The 16,561-nt window shown below is 42.3% G+C and overlaps 1 long non-coding RNA gene across 2 annotated transcripts; it reads left to right on the forward strand.

Moving 5' to 3' along the window:
* The first annotated feature begins 1,369 nt into the window (after positions 1–1,369).
* Positions 1,370–11,795, forward strand: LOC116508729. 2 transcript variants are annotated; one of them, XR_004255411.1, is made up of 3 exons: positions 1,370–1,449; positions 9,248–9,477; positions 11,693–11,795. It is a non-coding gene; the product is annotated as an uncharacterized LOC116508729 (long non-coding RNA). The 2 variants fall into 2 exon arrangements; XR_004255412.1 differs by having other exon boundaries at positions 1,377–1,457.
* The last annotated feature ends 4,766 nt before the right edge of the window (positions 11,796–16,561 follow it).

Genomic DNA, 16,561 nt, shown 5'->3' on the forward strand with positions numbered 1-16,561 from the left:
AATCATGGGGATGCTACAAAGATCGCAAGTGTGAAAAATGGCCATAAGTCACTTTTTAAAGGGCTGTTGTAACTTTGAATGGTCACGAAATGAACTGTTGTAAGTCGAGGACTACATGTATTCAGTTGAAGTGTATTCTGAGTGTGAATGAGTGGTTGTAAGCCGAACCTGAGAGTAAGTGTAACACAATGGTGGGTTTCAAATTTTTTTAGAACCTCTTCTGTAGGTGTGGCCTGCTTTGTGGGAGTGGCTTACCAGCCATGTGACCAGGTGGGAGTGGCTTGCCAGCCATGTGACTGGGTGGGCATAGCCAACTTGTAAAATGTGGTGAAACTCACTTAACAACGCTCTTGCTTAGCAACCAAAATGTTGGCTCAGAAACTCTGGCATTTGAAGCATGCAAGTCTTAAAGTTGTCAAATTACAAGACCCTTGCACCCCTAACCCTTTAGGAAAAAAGCCCCAGGGGTGTTCAAACTTGACAGCTTTAAGACTTGTGGACTTCAACTCCCAGAATTCCTCCTCCAGTCATGTTGGCTCAAGAATTCTGGCATTGAAGTGTGCAAGTCTTAAAGCTGGCAAGTTACAAGACCCTTGCACCCCTAACCCTTTAGAAAAAAAAACCCCATGGGTGTTCAAACCTGACAGCTTTAAGACTTGTGGACTTCAATTCCCAGAATTCCTCCTCTCGCTCTTCATCTTGATGACATGCGGATGGACGGGGGGGGAGAGAGCTGGAACCGGTTCTAAATGGCACGATAGATTTGTGGAGCCTCTTCTATAGAAGAGGTTAGAATTGGCAGGAACCCATCCCTGGTGTAACACAGCAAGAAGGGAAGAAGGTATGATTGCCTTTCAAAACAGCTGTCTTTTCTCGCAGGTCACTTCAACCCAACACTAGTTTAAATAATAAAAGAATCTAGAATTTCCTGCTTATCTAAGTCATAGATAGCTTTGAACGATGCCTCTACACTCAATAAACTAAACTTGCAAGAACAAATGCAAAGAGACATTACAATATATCCTATATACCATGTGGGAGATTATTGTCTTCTCTGTATTTTTCAGGGTTAGGAATCTAAGACCTTGGTCCTTCTCATTATTCCAGCTGTGCAAAGAGACCTAGAACAGGATGTTGTGTAACTTACATTCCTTGGCATATCTTCCCCAGACTGTCAGAATGGTGTAAACGAGGCTAGAATATAAATGGGAACCAAAATCCTCGGTGTTACTGAGTGACAATTTTCTCTGCAGAATGTGGGTTTTTCTTTTCTGTAAATAATTTACTTGGATTTTTGACCTGCTAACATTCGTGCTGTAATATAATGTAAATAGCATAGGCAAGCCCTGAATATTCTTGCTATCTTTTCAAAGAACCGAGATCTTAAGAACATGCCGCAGAGTTCTAAAGCTCAGAGTTTGATGCCACGGGGAATTGGCAAGAAATCAGGTCAGAATGTGAGTCAGATGTAATACTGAGTGGGTACTAATGGGCTGAAACAGGAATGAGCCTCATCTTATCACTTCTTACACGTCAAATTAGTCTGCTAGCAAATGGGGTTATATACTAGGGAATCTTATCCCCATTGAAATTATTTTGGTTACTTTTTTGAGGGCCACCTTGTACGTTTTCTCTCTGGCACACAGGTAAGGCAGAAAAAAATACTTTATTTTGATCTGCTTATTTATTTGCGTCCTACCTTATTATTTTTTATAAGTAACTCAAGGCATATCAAGTAACATATCCAACTACTTCCCTCTTCCTATTTTCCCCACAAACAACAAACTTAACACACATCAGTGTCGAGCTTTTCTTGATGAACAGAGATTTGGTAGCTTCTACAATCGACCTGCCTTATGCTTACCCCAGTTGAAGCTTTATGGGATGAGGGGCTAAAATGTTTGGAATAAAATGTTCCCATTGTAGCCATTAAAAACAAACTAACTATAGCCCATAATCTGGTGGAAGATGCGAGCGGCAGCGGATGGGCGGGGGAAAGAATGAGCGGCTCACTCGCTCCCCCGCCCATCCGCTCGCTCACTCACTACACTACCCCACCCATGCGAGCGGCAGCGGATGGGTGGGGGAGCGAGCGATCAAAGAAGGCGCCAAAATTAAAGCGGGATCTTTTGAGAACGGACACAGGAAAAAATTATGAAAAAGCGTGCCTGTCCCGCCAAATGCGGGACATCTGGTCACCTTATGGAAGAAGCCAGTAACAACCCTTGTGATGAAAGATTATCTAAGGCTTGGGGAATGTAGTTCATGCCTAACGGTGTCTTCCATGCGTAAGGCCTTAATATCTGCCTACAGAGAGTTACCCAGATGGCTTTCATGTCTGAGGTATGACTTGAACTCATAGCGTTCCCTGTTCATACCTACCGCTAGACCAGTAGTGAAATTTAATTTTTTTACTGCTGGCTCTATGGGTGTGGCTTGGTGGGCGTGGCTATGTAGTCATGTAACGGGGGGATCAAAGACAGAAACTCACTTTAACAATGTCCTGCTGGAACAGGGTTGGACTAAATGACCTCCAGGGCCCTTCCAGCCCTGGATATCCTCTAAAGCTGTTCTAGTGCCAGGTTTGTAGTCCTTCCTTCCTTTCCTTTTTCCCTCCCTCCCTCCCTCCATTTCTTTCTTTCTTTCTTTCTCCCCTCTTCCTTCCTTCCTCCCTCCCTCTCTCTCTCTTTCCGTCCTTCCTTCCTTCTTTCCTTCCTTCCTTCCGTCTTTTCTTTCGTTCTTTCTTTCTTCTCTCTTTCTTCCTTCCTTTCTTCTTTCTCAGCACCCCCCTCCATTTTTGGCCTAGCAGGCCTCAGGGAAGCCTGCTGAGAGCAAAAAAGACCCCCCACCCATGCATTTCCTGAGAACCTGTAGAAAAAATTGCTTTAAAAGTTAAAAAAATAAAGTTCCAAAGATCAGCTGTGCAACCTGCAATCATTGGAATGTTTTTTTTTTTGTTTTTTTTTTACTTTTTAAAGTATTTTTTACTACCGGTTGGGTGAACTGGCCCGAACTGATAGCATTTCACCCCTGTGCTAGACTATAATTTGTTTATATTTCTCTGTAGGCAGATATTTAAGGCCTTATGCATGGAAGACCCTCTTAGGCATGAACTACATGTAAAAAAAAAACAGTTTGGAGAGTATATTATTTCATTAGTTATTTTCTGTCTCAAGTCACAATGAAGAACGCTTTGCAGTTGTGCGAGCCACAATTTTTGCATCATCTTGAAGTTGTTGTACTGGAAGTTAGATTCACATTATGTATCTATCCATTCTTGTCTAGAAGGATACATAGTGTGATAACAAAGAAGACTATTTTAAAATAAAATTCTGATCAGCAGGAACAAAAAACTTGAGTCCATGGACCCAAGTGAAGAATTTAATCTCTCATTTTAACTGATGGAGGTCTAGTGAAACTGTTGAACAGTTTTGGCTTAAGGTAAGCTAAAGTCCTTGAAGACTAGGAAAATCTAGATGCAGATACCTACAGTATAATACTGAGTGTGCCCTGCAGGAGTTTCTTTTTTTAAATCCCTGTGGCAGGGAAACCCCAGTTCCAGCAGGATTTGACATGATGAAATAAAATACAATTCTCTACTTTTTAGCCAGGGTTCTATATGGATTATTGAAAGAGAAACCTCTTATTTGTGCAAGTTTGTGGTTACATGTATTAAGTTGTTTGTTGTTGGAGTGTCAACTAGGAAAGGAAGATTGCCCTGATGAAATCGAACTCTGCTTTTGGAGTTAAATATTTTTTTATTTAAAAAATGGACATAACGGCATGCCGTGCTTGTACATAACATTTATTTAGTTCATAAATGGAACATTGTACACTGGTGATTTGAAAGTAGAGATATTGGCCAGCACAAGTGGCAAGACTAGTTGGAATGTATCAAGTCATCAGATGACAGTTTTGTAGTACTCTGGACAGCTCCGAAAAGCTAGATTAGAACTGATGCAAATAAAGAGGATTAACTATCTCATGTGATCTATTTCTTAGAGAGCTCATTAGAGGTCCAGCTAAGATCGTCAAGAGTCAAAGATTGTGGAAACTATCATTTTTGTAGGGTGACAGGTTGCCTATTCCTATTCTACCGAGTACAGGTTATTCTCAACTTGCAACCAGACCGGGGACTAGAACTTCCATTGCTAAGTGAAAACAGTTGTTAAGTGAGCTGTGCCCATTTTTTAAAGAACTTTTTTTTGCTCCGCTAATTAAACAAATCACCATAGCCATTCACTGAGTTGCATTATTGTTAAATGAATCTAGTTGACTTCGTTTGTCGGCCGGGAAGGTTGCAAATGGTGATCATGTGACTCTAAGATGCTGCAATTGTCATAATAAATAACCATTGCCGAGTGCCAGAATTTTGCTCACATGACCCATGGGGACACTTGCGATGGTCATAAGTGTGAGGACCCATTATTAATCAATTTTTCCAGCAGCATTGTGACTTTGACTGATTTAATGATTGGGAGTCAAGAACTACCTGTCTAGTGTAGAAGAGTGGGACGTTCTTTTTGTGCCTTTGTGTAAATTAAATAAGGGACACCATGGCTCAGTGGCTAAGACGCTGAGCTTGTCGACCAGAAAGGTTGGCAGTTCAGCAGTTCGAATTCCTAGCGTCGCATAAACGGAATGAGCTCCCGTTACTTGTCCCAGCTTCTGCCAACCTAGCAGTTCGAAAGCATGTAAAAACACAAGTAGAAAAATAGGAAGCACCTTTGGTGGATACACCTTCAGCGTTTAGAGCCGAGGCGGCGCAGTGGGTAGAGTGCAGTATTGCAGGCCACTTCAGCTGACTGCTATCTGTAGTTCGGCGGTTCAAATCTCACCGGCTCAAGGTTGACTCAGCCTTCCATTCCTTCCGAGGTGGGTGAAATGATGGACCCAGACTGTGGGGGCGATATGCTGACTCTGTAAACCGCTTAGAGAGGGCTGAAAGCCCTATGAAGCGGTATATAAGTCTAACTGCTATTGCTATTGCTATTAGTCATGCTGGTTCACATGGAGAGGTCTTCAGGCAGCGCTGGGTCTTCAGCTTAGAAACAGAGATGAGCACCACCCCCTAGAGTCGGGAACGACTAGCACATATGTGTGAGGGGAACCTTTTTTACCTTTTTATGAATTAAATCCATCTCTATATCATGTATATCCATACATTTGTATATTTTTTTCTGAAAAAAAGGAGGGAAGAATGGAGCAACCCAAGTTTATAATGATCTTTCTTTTTTCCTCTTTTAACTCTTGTTTATGCCCAGTAGCACTGGCCAGAAAAATGTAAGAATTGTAGATCTGAAAAGCATCAGTTTGCACTCCTGCCGTAAACAATTTTGGGGCAAAACACACGTGAGTTGAATTTGAAAACAGCTCTCTGATGTGTCCCTAAAACCATTTCTACCCTTTCTCCCTTTCCTTCCGGCTTCCCTTTTCTTTTCCATATATTTGTCCTTCTCTGCTTTATAGCCTCCTTCTCATGCATCGCCTGCCGTCCCCAATTCTTAGAGAAGTCCGTTTGTTCTCATTGGGTACTTTTATTGACTTTTGCTCTCTGATCTTTTGTTGCGGTTTGCTTTGCCTCTCGCCAACCCTTCCCTGGGAGTCTCGGTATCCTTCTGCCGCTTAATACTCCTGCTTTATTCTACTTTTTCTCCTCTCCCTCACCTCCTCCCCCCCAAATCTCTCCAGCTTCCCACTAAACTATGTTTCTCCCACTTTCTTTTTAGCTATGAATATTAATGACCTCCTGTATGGGCTATTATTTATGGCAGAAAGACTGTCCCTTGATCTGTGGCTTTTTCTCCAGTACGTTAGGATGTCTGCAACTATAGCGGGCATTCCTTTTATCTTTGCATAAGTCTCCTTCTCTTCTCTCATTTCCATCTTTTCTTTTTACACTCTAGGTTTCATATACACACACACACACATATACAGAGAGAGTGTATGAGTGGGAGAGGGAGAGGGAGAGAGAATCTTTATCAGGCAATCTTCCTAAGCATGGCACACATGTGATTTCTATCCTTCAGACTGTTTCTGCAGAATCCCTAAAGGCGCAAAACTATTCAGGTGGTGATGGTGGTGTGTAATTTGTTTTGTACTCAAGAATTCCTGCCATGCCCATATGTATTTAGACCACAGGCAAACCAAGTTGTCATAGAAACAAAGCATTTCATGAATAAATCAATCCATAACAAACTTGTAAACTTGAGAGGGACCACTGCATTTTAGCACAGAATCTTTTACATCCATAAATTAATAATGTTTTATAGCGAGCCGTACATGGCATCACCCTTCTGAGTTTGTTTTGTCTCCTTCTTTATTATTCTCCGGCTCTGTTCTAACTTTTTTTTGCTTTTATATGCCGTAGATCAATCTGTCAGTGAAACAATAAAATCAAAACTGGTCTGATCAAGCAGGGCAAGATTTCTCCACCTCTCTTTCTTGGTGAGATTTTATGGGGAGGAAGGTTTGTTCTGATGTTAAAAATCAGGGCGAAAAAATGTTTTGACTCCCAACCACTCCTTAGAGTTCCAATTGTCACCAGGCCCCCATTGTCACATGCAGGGGTGGGTTCCTGCCAGTTCTAAGCTCTTCTATAGAAGAGGCTCCACAAATCTATCGTGCCATTTAGAACCGGTTCCAGCTCTCTCCCCCCCGTCCATCCGCATGTCACCAAGATGAAGAGCGAGAGGAAGAATTCTGGGAGTTGAAGTCCACAAGTCTTAAAGCTGTCAAGTTTGAACACCCCTGGGGTTTTTTTCTAAAGGGTTATTTAAGTTAGTGTTAGTGTTGAAAGTGACCTGCGAGAAAATACAGCTGTTTTGAAAGGCAATCATACCTTCTTCCCTTCTTGCTGTGTTACACCAGGGATGGGTTCCTGCCAGTTCTAAGCTCTTCTATAGAAGAGGTTCCACAAATCTACAGTGCCGTTTAGAACCGGTTCAAGCTCCCTCCCCTTGGCCCGTCCACACATCATCAAGATGAAGAGCGAGAGGAGGAATTCTGGGAGTTGAAGTCCACAAGTCTTAAAGCTGTCAAGTTTGAACACCCCTGGGTTTTTTTTCTAAAGGGTTAGGGGTGCAAGTGTCTTGTAACTTGACAGCTTTAAAACTTGTGTGCTTCAAATGCCAGAGTTTCTGAGCCAACATTTTGGTTGCTGGGAGTTGAAGTCCACAAGTCTTAAAGCTGTCAAGTTTGAACACCCCTGGGTGGGGTTTCTAAAGGGTTACGGGAGCAAGGGTCTTGTAACTTGACAGCTTTAAGACTTGCGTGCTTCAAAAGCCAGAGTTTCTGAGCCAACATTTTGGTTGCTAAGCAAGATCCTTGTTAAGTGAGTTTCACCACATTTTACAAGTTGGCCACGCCCAGCCAGTCACATGGCTGGCAAGCCTCTCCCACAAAGCAGGCCACACCTACAGAAGAGGATCTAAAAAAATTTGAAACCCACATGACAAAAATTTGGGCTGACCCACATTTACAACACCTCTCCTGTCACATACACACCCCACTGCTCTTTCCAGGTGATCTTCTTTATTATTATTATTATTATTTTCTTTTCCCCAGAAGAAGCAGGAATCACAGACAAGCCAGCGAGTGAGGACTATGGCACTAAGGAGCATGGAGTTTGAGACAATATGGGGCTTGCTGCAGATTAGGGTTTTTCTGGGACTTGCAGCTGGCCTGTATAATGTCAACCCACAGCACCTGCCCCCTGCCCCATAGCCTTCACCCACTGGTCTGCTGTCTGGGAATCCTTCTTCTTCCCAGGTAGTGCTCATATGAGACTCTCACGTAATGACCACAATGATCCTGGGGTTTTACAATGATGACTGGGACAGCTGGCATTTCAGTCACTCAGCAATGTAATCGTGTGATGTTGTGCTTTACAACGGCATCCCTTTAATAATGGTCATCCCAGTCTCGAAAGCTGCCATAATCTGAGGACTACCTACATAAGAAGTTGCCAAATGTTGGAAATACGAAACTGAAGTAGCAGGCTGAACCATGGTAGGCCTCAAGCCTGAACCAAACTAGGGTTTCAACAAGCTTTAACTGTTTATATATAGAAATTGCAAAGGTTTGCTTTTAGGACATGGTGCGGTTAGACACGGGTTAGAGTCACATGAAAACTGCTGTAGCAAAGTCTCTATTTTAATGTATTTGCTGGCTTGACTGTCTGGGAGACACATTTAACTTCCTTAAAATACGAGCTACTCTGCTCCGTTAGCTGACTATGTATTATAACTTCCTGTAGACACAATATTGCTGTAACTGAAGAGCAAGTCTTGAGGGGTGTTTCCAAAACTAACAGATGGTTTTATATGAACGTGGTTACTATATAAGGGGTTTCCTGCCTGTCACTCAGGGTTCGGGCCTTTGTCTCTGAACTTGCGCAATAAACTATTCCTTCCCTAAAGAGCTGGCTTGCGTGTCCTGTTTTTTTCTACAACAAATCAATACACGGAACATATTACCATGAGGAGGCTAAAAAATATTTGGAAAAGGATCAAAAATTGGCTGGAGGCAATAACAGGGGTTAAAATAGAATGGAAACCTGAAGTTTTTTTTAAATTAGGAATTATGTCTGCGAAATACAAAAAAGAAATCCAGTATTTAATACTACATATAATTACAGCGGCAAGGATTGCCTTTGCCCAGAAATGGAAAAGCAAATTAATTCCAAGCGAAGATGAAATAATAAGAAAGGTTATGGACTGTGCCGAAATGGACAAACTAACTAAAGAAATCCAGGGAAAAGAAGAATCAGAATTCTACCAGATATGGGATAAATAGTATAGGTGGATGGAGGAAAGAAACAAAAATCAATGAAGGAATATAACAAAACTCAAAAAATAATAGTTATGAGTAAAATAAGAGGGTTAAGAATGGTGAAATCCAAATGAAATACAATAGAAGGGGAAATAATATAAGGTGAGCGGTATCGATTGATAATTGCTATTATAAAGACAGGGAGTTCCTGTTGTATTGTATTGTATAAATGTGGTGTATGTTTTAATTTGTGTGTGTGTGTATTTTACATGTTTGTTAATAAAAATCTTTTTTAAAAAGAAGTTGCCATTCTAAGAGTTAAAACTTTATTAGAAAGCAAATTTTAGAGCACATTTGGAGCTTTTATCATCACAGATTCCACTACATATATAGAAGAAAAAGTAAAAAAAAAACATTTCGAAACTGTTGGTTACTGTAATACATAGCTGAATATATTTCCTTTTTTGTTATTAAGGCAGGGATCTCCAAAGTCTTCAGCAGATCATGAGGTTTTAGATGATTCATCAACCCCGGACATTTATTATATGGAAATAATGTAATAAATACTGGTTCAACTAACACTACTATAAATAATAACAATACTACTAATAAAAGACCCTTGGATAGTTCCACTGATGATCACCTTCACCTGATGAATTTTTTTCGACCATCTATAGTCAAAACGGATGGACATGTAAATCAATGGTAGGATTCAAAAAAAATTTCTACTGGTTCTGTGGGCATGGCTTGGTGGGAGAGGTGTGGCTTGGTGGGCTTGGCTTGGTGGGTGTGACTTGGTGGGCATGGCAGGGGAAGGATACTGTAAATCTACATTCCCTCTCCACTCAAGTGGAAGGTTACTGCAAAATCCCAATTCCCTTCTGATCAGCTGGGACTCGGGAGGCAGAGATAGATGTGGGGCAGGGCAGTGGTGGGATTCAGCCAGTTTGCACCTATTCGGGAGAACCGGTTGGTAACTTTCTAAGTTGTTCAGAGAACCGGTTGTTGGAAGAAATCTCCTTTTTTTTTTTCCACTTTACAGGGCTAATCCTGTAAGGAAGGCAGAAAGGAAACATTCTAGTGTTGTTTCTAGCCTAATCTTATTGCCCTGCTTACAGAAACTGCCTCTCCTGTTAACCCTTATAACCATTGTAACAGCTAAGGCGAAGCACCATCGACTTGAGTGACCTTGAGTTGGCCATGCCCACCCAGTCACATGACCACTGAGCCCCACCTACCCAGATAGTCATTAGGGTAGAGAACCGGTTGTTAAATTATTTGAATCCCACCACTGGGGCGGGGCTAGTCAGAAGTGGTGTTTACCTGTTCTCCAAACTACTCAAAATTTCTGCTACTGGTTCTCCAGAACTGGTCAGAACCTGCTGAATACCACCTCTGGAGCAAATGTTTTAGAATTCTACTAAAATTCTCACAGGATCATATAGTTCTTATCTCAATTACAAGAGGCTAGGAGGGTATGAGATTAACCTTCTCAGTAGTAGCCCCGACCCTTTGGAACGAGCTCCCGTAGAGATTCGCACCCTCGCCACCGTCCAGGCCTTCCGCACAGCCTTGAAGAACTGGCTCGCCCGTCAGGCCTGGGGACAAGGATAATTCCCCTCCCGAATGATGAATGTATGTTGTTTATTATTTTATTATATGTCTTACCTTAATGTCTGTATCTCCCCTTCCCCTATTTTATGTGAGCCGCCCTGAGTCCCCTCAGGGAAAAGGGCGGCCTACAAATATTAATAAATCTCTAAAATCTCTAAACTTCACTCTTATTATACAATCCTCTGTTGAGCTGTCTCTATCCTTCCGACTTCTCATATGTCAAGTAAATCACAAGATAAGAAAAACAATATATGTGAACTTTCTCCACGAAAGTCTTCCATGTAGGAACTATGGTCAATCAGGAGAAATGTGGCAAAAGTGTCCACCCTCCCCCACCCCACCCCAGAATAAATAGAAATTAATCATGGCTGATCACAGCTACATTTGACTTGATTCTCCCCCCCCCCAAAAAAAAATTGAGTAACATATTTGGGGATTAAACCTACTTAGACTCACCAGAGGCTGGCTCAGCAGGTTCCACCACAAAACCGCGGAGGAGAAAATCACGCTCGATGAAAGCGCGCATTTGACATCATCACAGTGCGACGAAAACATCACGCTGTGATCGAAAAATGTAAAAATAAAGCGAAAACCTTACCCTAACCCCCCCCAAACCTAACCCTAAACCTAACCCTTAACCTAACCCTAAATCTAACCCTAAACCTAACCGTTAACGTAACGCTAAACCTAACGCTAACCCTTAACCTAACGCTAAACGTAACCCTAACGCTCTAAACCTAACCCTAACCCTTAACCTAACCCTAACCCTAACCCTAAACCTAACCCTTACCTTTATGTGAATTGGCTTGGTTTAATTTTAATTTTATTTCAATTTTTAATTTTTTCGTCGCGCTGTGATGACGTCACATGCGCGCTTTCGTCGAGCGCGATGTTGTCCTCCGCGGTTTTGACGGGTCACGGGCTCAGCATGATTCCAAACCTTGTTGCTGGAGCAAGCAAAACCATTGTAAATTTCAGGAGGCTGCATTGACTGCATCTCAATGCATAGTACTTGCTTGCAAGTTAAAACTCCCTACTTTGTCTACATAGGTAGACATGATGAGTAAATTAGTACTTTTTAAGAAACAGAAGCTTCTACCAAAGCTATCTCAAACACTATATAATTAGACTAGGGGTGGAGAATCTCTTGTAGTTGCTTTCACAAAGGCAGGAACATTATTTTTAAAATAGCAATCGGGGAATGTTTGCTCTGTCTCTCAGAATAAATCCATTTGAGTGATTGGAAAAGAAATATCTTTCATCAGCTAATATGCCATGCTAAATATTCTTCTTTTTTTTTAAACAGCCTCCACTACGTGGTAATGTTTGGCAGTGCACCCCAGAATGCACAAGTCCCATGCTGGCTGGGGAATTCTGAGAGCTGCTATCTCAAATGTAGGAGAAGAGCAGACATGAGGTAGCAGGCTGAACCAAAGTAGGCCTCAAGCCTGAACCAAACTAGGGCCTCATGATATTAAGCTTAACCGTTCATATATAGAAATTGCAAACGGTTGCTTTTAGGAAGTATGCACATGAAAACTGCTGAAGCAAAAGTCTCTATTTTAATGTATCTGCTGGCTTGACTGAAAATCTGTCTGGAAAGACGCAAATTACTTCCCCAAATGTATGCTATAGTTGACCGTTGGCTGACTATGTATATTACTTCCTGTAGACATAATATTGCTGTAACTCAAGGGCAAATCTTGAGGGGTGTATCCAAAACTAACGGATGGCTTAGCTAAAAGCTAAAAACTATAAACAGGAATTTCCTGATATCATTCGGAGTTCAGGCCTTTGTCTCTGAACTTGCGCAATAAACTTTTTTCCTTCTCTGAAGAGCTGGCTTCTGTGTCTTTTCCACAACAGACAGACACTTGGGGAAGAGTCAAGAGAGTAATCAGCCTAGAGTTGTTGCATTCTCACAAATGGTCTAAGTCCAACCCCTTTTTCATTTATTCTTATCTAGCACCAATTTAATGCTGCTCGTTAACTAGATTCTTGCATATAAGCATGAGCAATAAATCATCTTCATAAGAACTTAATGTGTGGTCCCAATTCTTCACGCCTAACAAATAATCTGGAAAGCACCAGGATCTGGAAGAATGAATTAAATCTATTCTGACAAACAAAGAGCTAAATGTAGGTTAGACCACACCTCTGTCTCATCCAAACTTTTTCTGCCGTCCCAGTCTCATGACTTTCTCTCCCTTTAAGCATGTGCTAGACAAACGAATATAGGATTGCCCAACAATTTCCTGAAGTCACTCAGGTAGCATTGCTGGATAAAGCCAAGGAAGACCTAGAGAGAAGTATTTGTTTTAAAAATAAAATTCTCTGCATATTCACCATTCTGAATTCAAGTTCAGCCCCCCTCCACCTTTAGATCTAGAATGTAAATTACACTAATTGTAAAAAAGACAAAGATGAGCTAGAAATGCAGTAACTGATGCCTTAAAGCTCTTGACTATTAAAACCTTAAATCCAAGGAATAACTTAATGAGCATCACTTGCTACATAACCCAAAATCATATTTTACATCCGCTGGTTAAGGTTGTCTTGATACAATTCCCACTTTTGGCTTCTTCCTCTTTTCTACTTCTGCTTGTCAGATTGCATTAAAACCAACATGTGTTCCTGGAAACATACATATTTTCCACCAGTAGCATTTTGTTCTCCTGCATAATTAACAGTGGCTGCTGACTAATCTCCCCACAGCAAAATGTGCACCTCATCCAAGAAGGAGAACATTCCCCCTGGGAATGCCAAATGCGAAATGTAATTGCAGCATTAACGAGGTACACACATTTCTTCTATATCCCGGGATTTGGGGAATGTTGCCTTCCCCACCCAATTTGTTTTTTTATTTTTTACAAAGTGGTTTGAGGAGGTGTAATCTGAGCAGAAGAGTTTTAGGAAGGAGAAGAATGCCATTTCTTGCAATCCAGGAGGTGCATAACGGGTGGGTTCCAGCAGTCACTTACTGCCGGTTCGCTGTGGGCGTGCCCAGCATGCACTTGATGCACACTGCACGCGCATGCACAGTGCAATAAAATTGTTCTGCACATTGCATGGAAGCAAAAAACAAGAAGGTGGCGCCACCTGGAGAATCAGTTCAGGGGCGTGGCAGGCCTGGCTCACTGCCGGTTCCAGCGACCCGGGCCGCCAAACCAATACCGCTTCGGCCAAACCGGTAGGAACCCACCACTGGTGCATAAGCTACAGCTTGCAACAAACATGAAGTGTTCCGTGGAGCTTCTTTCCCCACCTGAAGAAATCCTGGTTTTCAATAAATAAAAACAAATTGATTAAATAAAGTGGGTGGGGGCAGTTGGTGACAATCAGTGTTTGAATAAAAAAAATACATGTTGTTAATGTATATATGAAGAGTTTACTCTTTTATTCCACCCAAAAACTTTTCCCTGTGCTCTTCTGATATGTCTGATAGTTATTATAGTATTAGTCTCAGTACAGTATAGTCAGTGGGGGGCTGCTGGCTGGTTTGAACCAGTTCAGGCGAACCGGTAGTTGCAACCTGCGGGTGGCCCCTCGCCCACCCACCCCAGTACTATGCTGTTCTATTTACCCTTGTTTTTGATGTCGCACACATGGTTGCAAGGAAGCACCTGTGTGGAAGGCCACACACATGCACGGATGGCGCGCTGGCGCACAACCAGTGAATCCGTTGTTAAGGTAAGTGCAGCCCACCTCTGAGTATAGTATTAGTGCTATATGTGCGTCTATGCGCATACACATACCTACACTCCCCTCCATAACTTGTGCCATAGATTTACATACAAAACAGAGGTGGGTTCCTGCCAGTTCTAACCTCTTCCATAGAAAAGGTTCCACAAATCCACAGTGCCATTTAGAACTGGTTCCGCTCCCTTCCCCGCCCGTCCGCACGTCATCAAGATGAAGAGCAAGAGGAGGAATTCTGGGAGTTGAAGTCCACAAGTCTTAAAGCTGTCAAGTTTGAACATCTCTGGGATTTTTTTTTCCTAAAGGGTTAGGGGTGCAAGGGTCTTGTAACTTGAAAGCTTTAAGACTTGCGTGCTTCAAATGCCAGAGTTCCTGAGCCAACTTTTTGGTTGCTAAGCAAGAGCGTTGTTAAGTGAGTTTCACCACATTTACAAGTTGGCCATGCCCACCCAGGTCACATGGCTGGCAAGCCACTCCCACCTGGTCACATGGCTGGCAAGCCACTCCCACAAAGCAGATCACACCTACAGAAGAGGTTCTAAAAATTTTTGAAACCCACCACTGATACAAAGCCAGTTTGATCTCCTAGTTAAAGCACCAGGCTAAAAGCCAGGGGACTGTGAGTTCTAGTGCACCTTATTACTGCAACATGCTCTACATGGGGCTGCCCTTGAAGAGTATTCGGCGACTTCAGCTTGTGCAGAATGCAGCCGCGCGAGCGATCGTGGGTGAACCTCGGTTCACCCACGTAACACCTATCCTCCGCGAGCTGCATTGGCTGCCTGTTGATCTCCGGGTACGCTTCAAGGTGCTAGTTGTCACCTACAAAGCCCTTCATGGTATTGGATCTGGGTACTTGAGAGACCGCCTACTGCCAATTACCTCTACTAGACCAATTAGATCCCACAGACTAGGCCTCCTCCGAATTCCATCAGCCAGCCAGTGTCGACTGGCGACTACCCGGAGGAGAGCCTTCTCTGTGGCTGCTCTGACCCTCTGGAACGAACTCCCCATGGAGATTCGTACCCTCACCACCCTCCAGGCCTTCCGCATAGCCCTTAAATCCTGGCTGTTCCGACAGGCCTGGGGCTAAAGACTCGCTGCCCCACTTCGAATGGTATGATTGTTGTGTTTTTAACTATGTATGACTTTTTATGTTTTTTGTAATTCTGCTTGTTTTTCCCCTCCCTTTGAGTTGTGAGCCGCCCTGAGTCCCTTTAGGGAAAAGGGCGGCATACAAATAAATTAAAACTAAACTAAACTAAACATCCAGCTATATGACGCTGGGCCAATCACTCTCAGCCCAACTCACCTCACAGGGTTATTGTGTGTGGGGGGATGTGGGGGGGAGAAATACGAGGAAGAAAGAGTATTAGTTACTGTATGTTCACTGCCTCACATAATTTATAAAAATAATAGAAGCGGGATTTTAAAAAAATCTAAAATAAGGATGGACATATTTGAAGAATAGAGGACACAAGACTCCTTCAAAGTACATTTTAAGGTAGACGTTTGATCTGGAGGATTTCAGCTTATACACCCATCAGAATGAAGCTTTCTGAGGAGACCCATCCAAAAGTACTTTTCATAGGAAGTGATGGTCCCTGTGTAAACAAGATGCGATGGTTGCAGCCAGCTGGGCAAATAGCAGGGGGCATGAGAAGTAGATCCTACTTCAAAAGGCTAACAAACCAGGGGTGGGTTGATGCTGGCATTACTGTCAGTTCGGTGCACAAAAAATAGGTGCGCATAACGTTAGAAAAGGGGGGGAAATTACATTTTGTGATGAAGATTTTTCTGCGCATGTGCAGAACCAAAAATCAAGATGGTGCCGCCAGCGATAGAACCAGTTTGGGGGCGCTGAGTTACTACCTACTCGGCTGAACCAGTCTAAACTGGTAGGAACCCACCTCTGTAACAGACTTACTTTTTCTCATAATCTCATTCACACTCATTACTGGGGCAAAAGCGGAAAACAATTTCTCACACACATACTGCATGAGGATTGGTGGGGTAGAGAAGAAGCAGCTAAATAGAAAAAAAGGGAATATTGAGGGGGGAGGCAAAAAGCAAAAAATAAAATAAAATAAGGAAGCCTTTCTCTCTTTTGGACTTTAGCTCAGGATTCAGAAATCAAGTGATTTACAAAAGTCCAGCCAAAAATCCCAAATATTTTTTTTTTTTTTAAAGGAAGCCGGGGGAAAAGATACATTACATGGAAGTGTGTTGTGTTTGCATTCACATCTGACATTAAGGGATGAAAGGTGGAATTACAGTAAATACAAATATGTTCAAACTTTAAATGGAATAGGCCAGGCTCGAAGCAGCGGCTCAAAGTGCTAACATTTTTTGGCCGTTAATTATTAATAGGAGCTAGCAGCTCGTTTAAAAGTTTTCCTCTAATGACAAGACTTCTTACAAGATAAATATCATCTTTGGGCTGGTGCCTCAGAAAGGCATCTCTGTATTTTCCAAA

Source organism: Thamnophis elegans, chromosome 5, assembly GCF_009769535.1.
Source record: "Thamnophis elegans isolate rThaEle1 chromosome 5, rThaEle1.pri, whole genome shotgun sequence".
Taxonomy (NCBI): domain Eukaryota; kingdom Metazoa; phylum Chordata; class Lepidosauria; order Squamata; family Colubridae; genus Thamnophis; species Thamnophis elegans.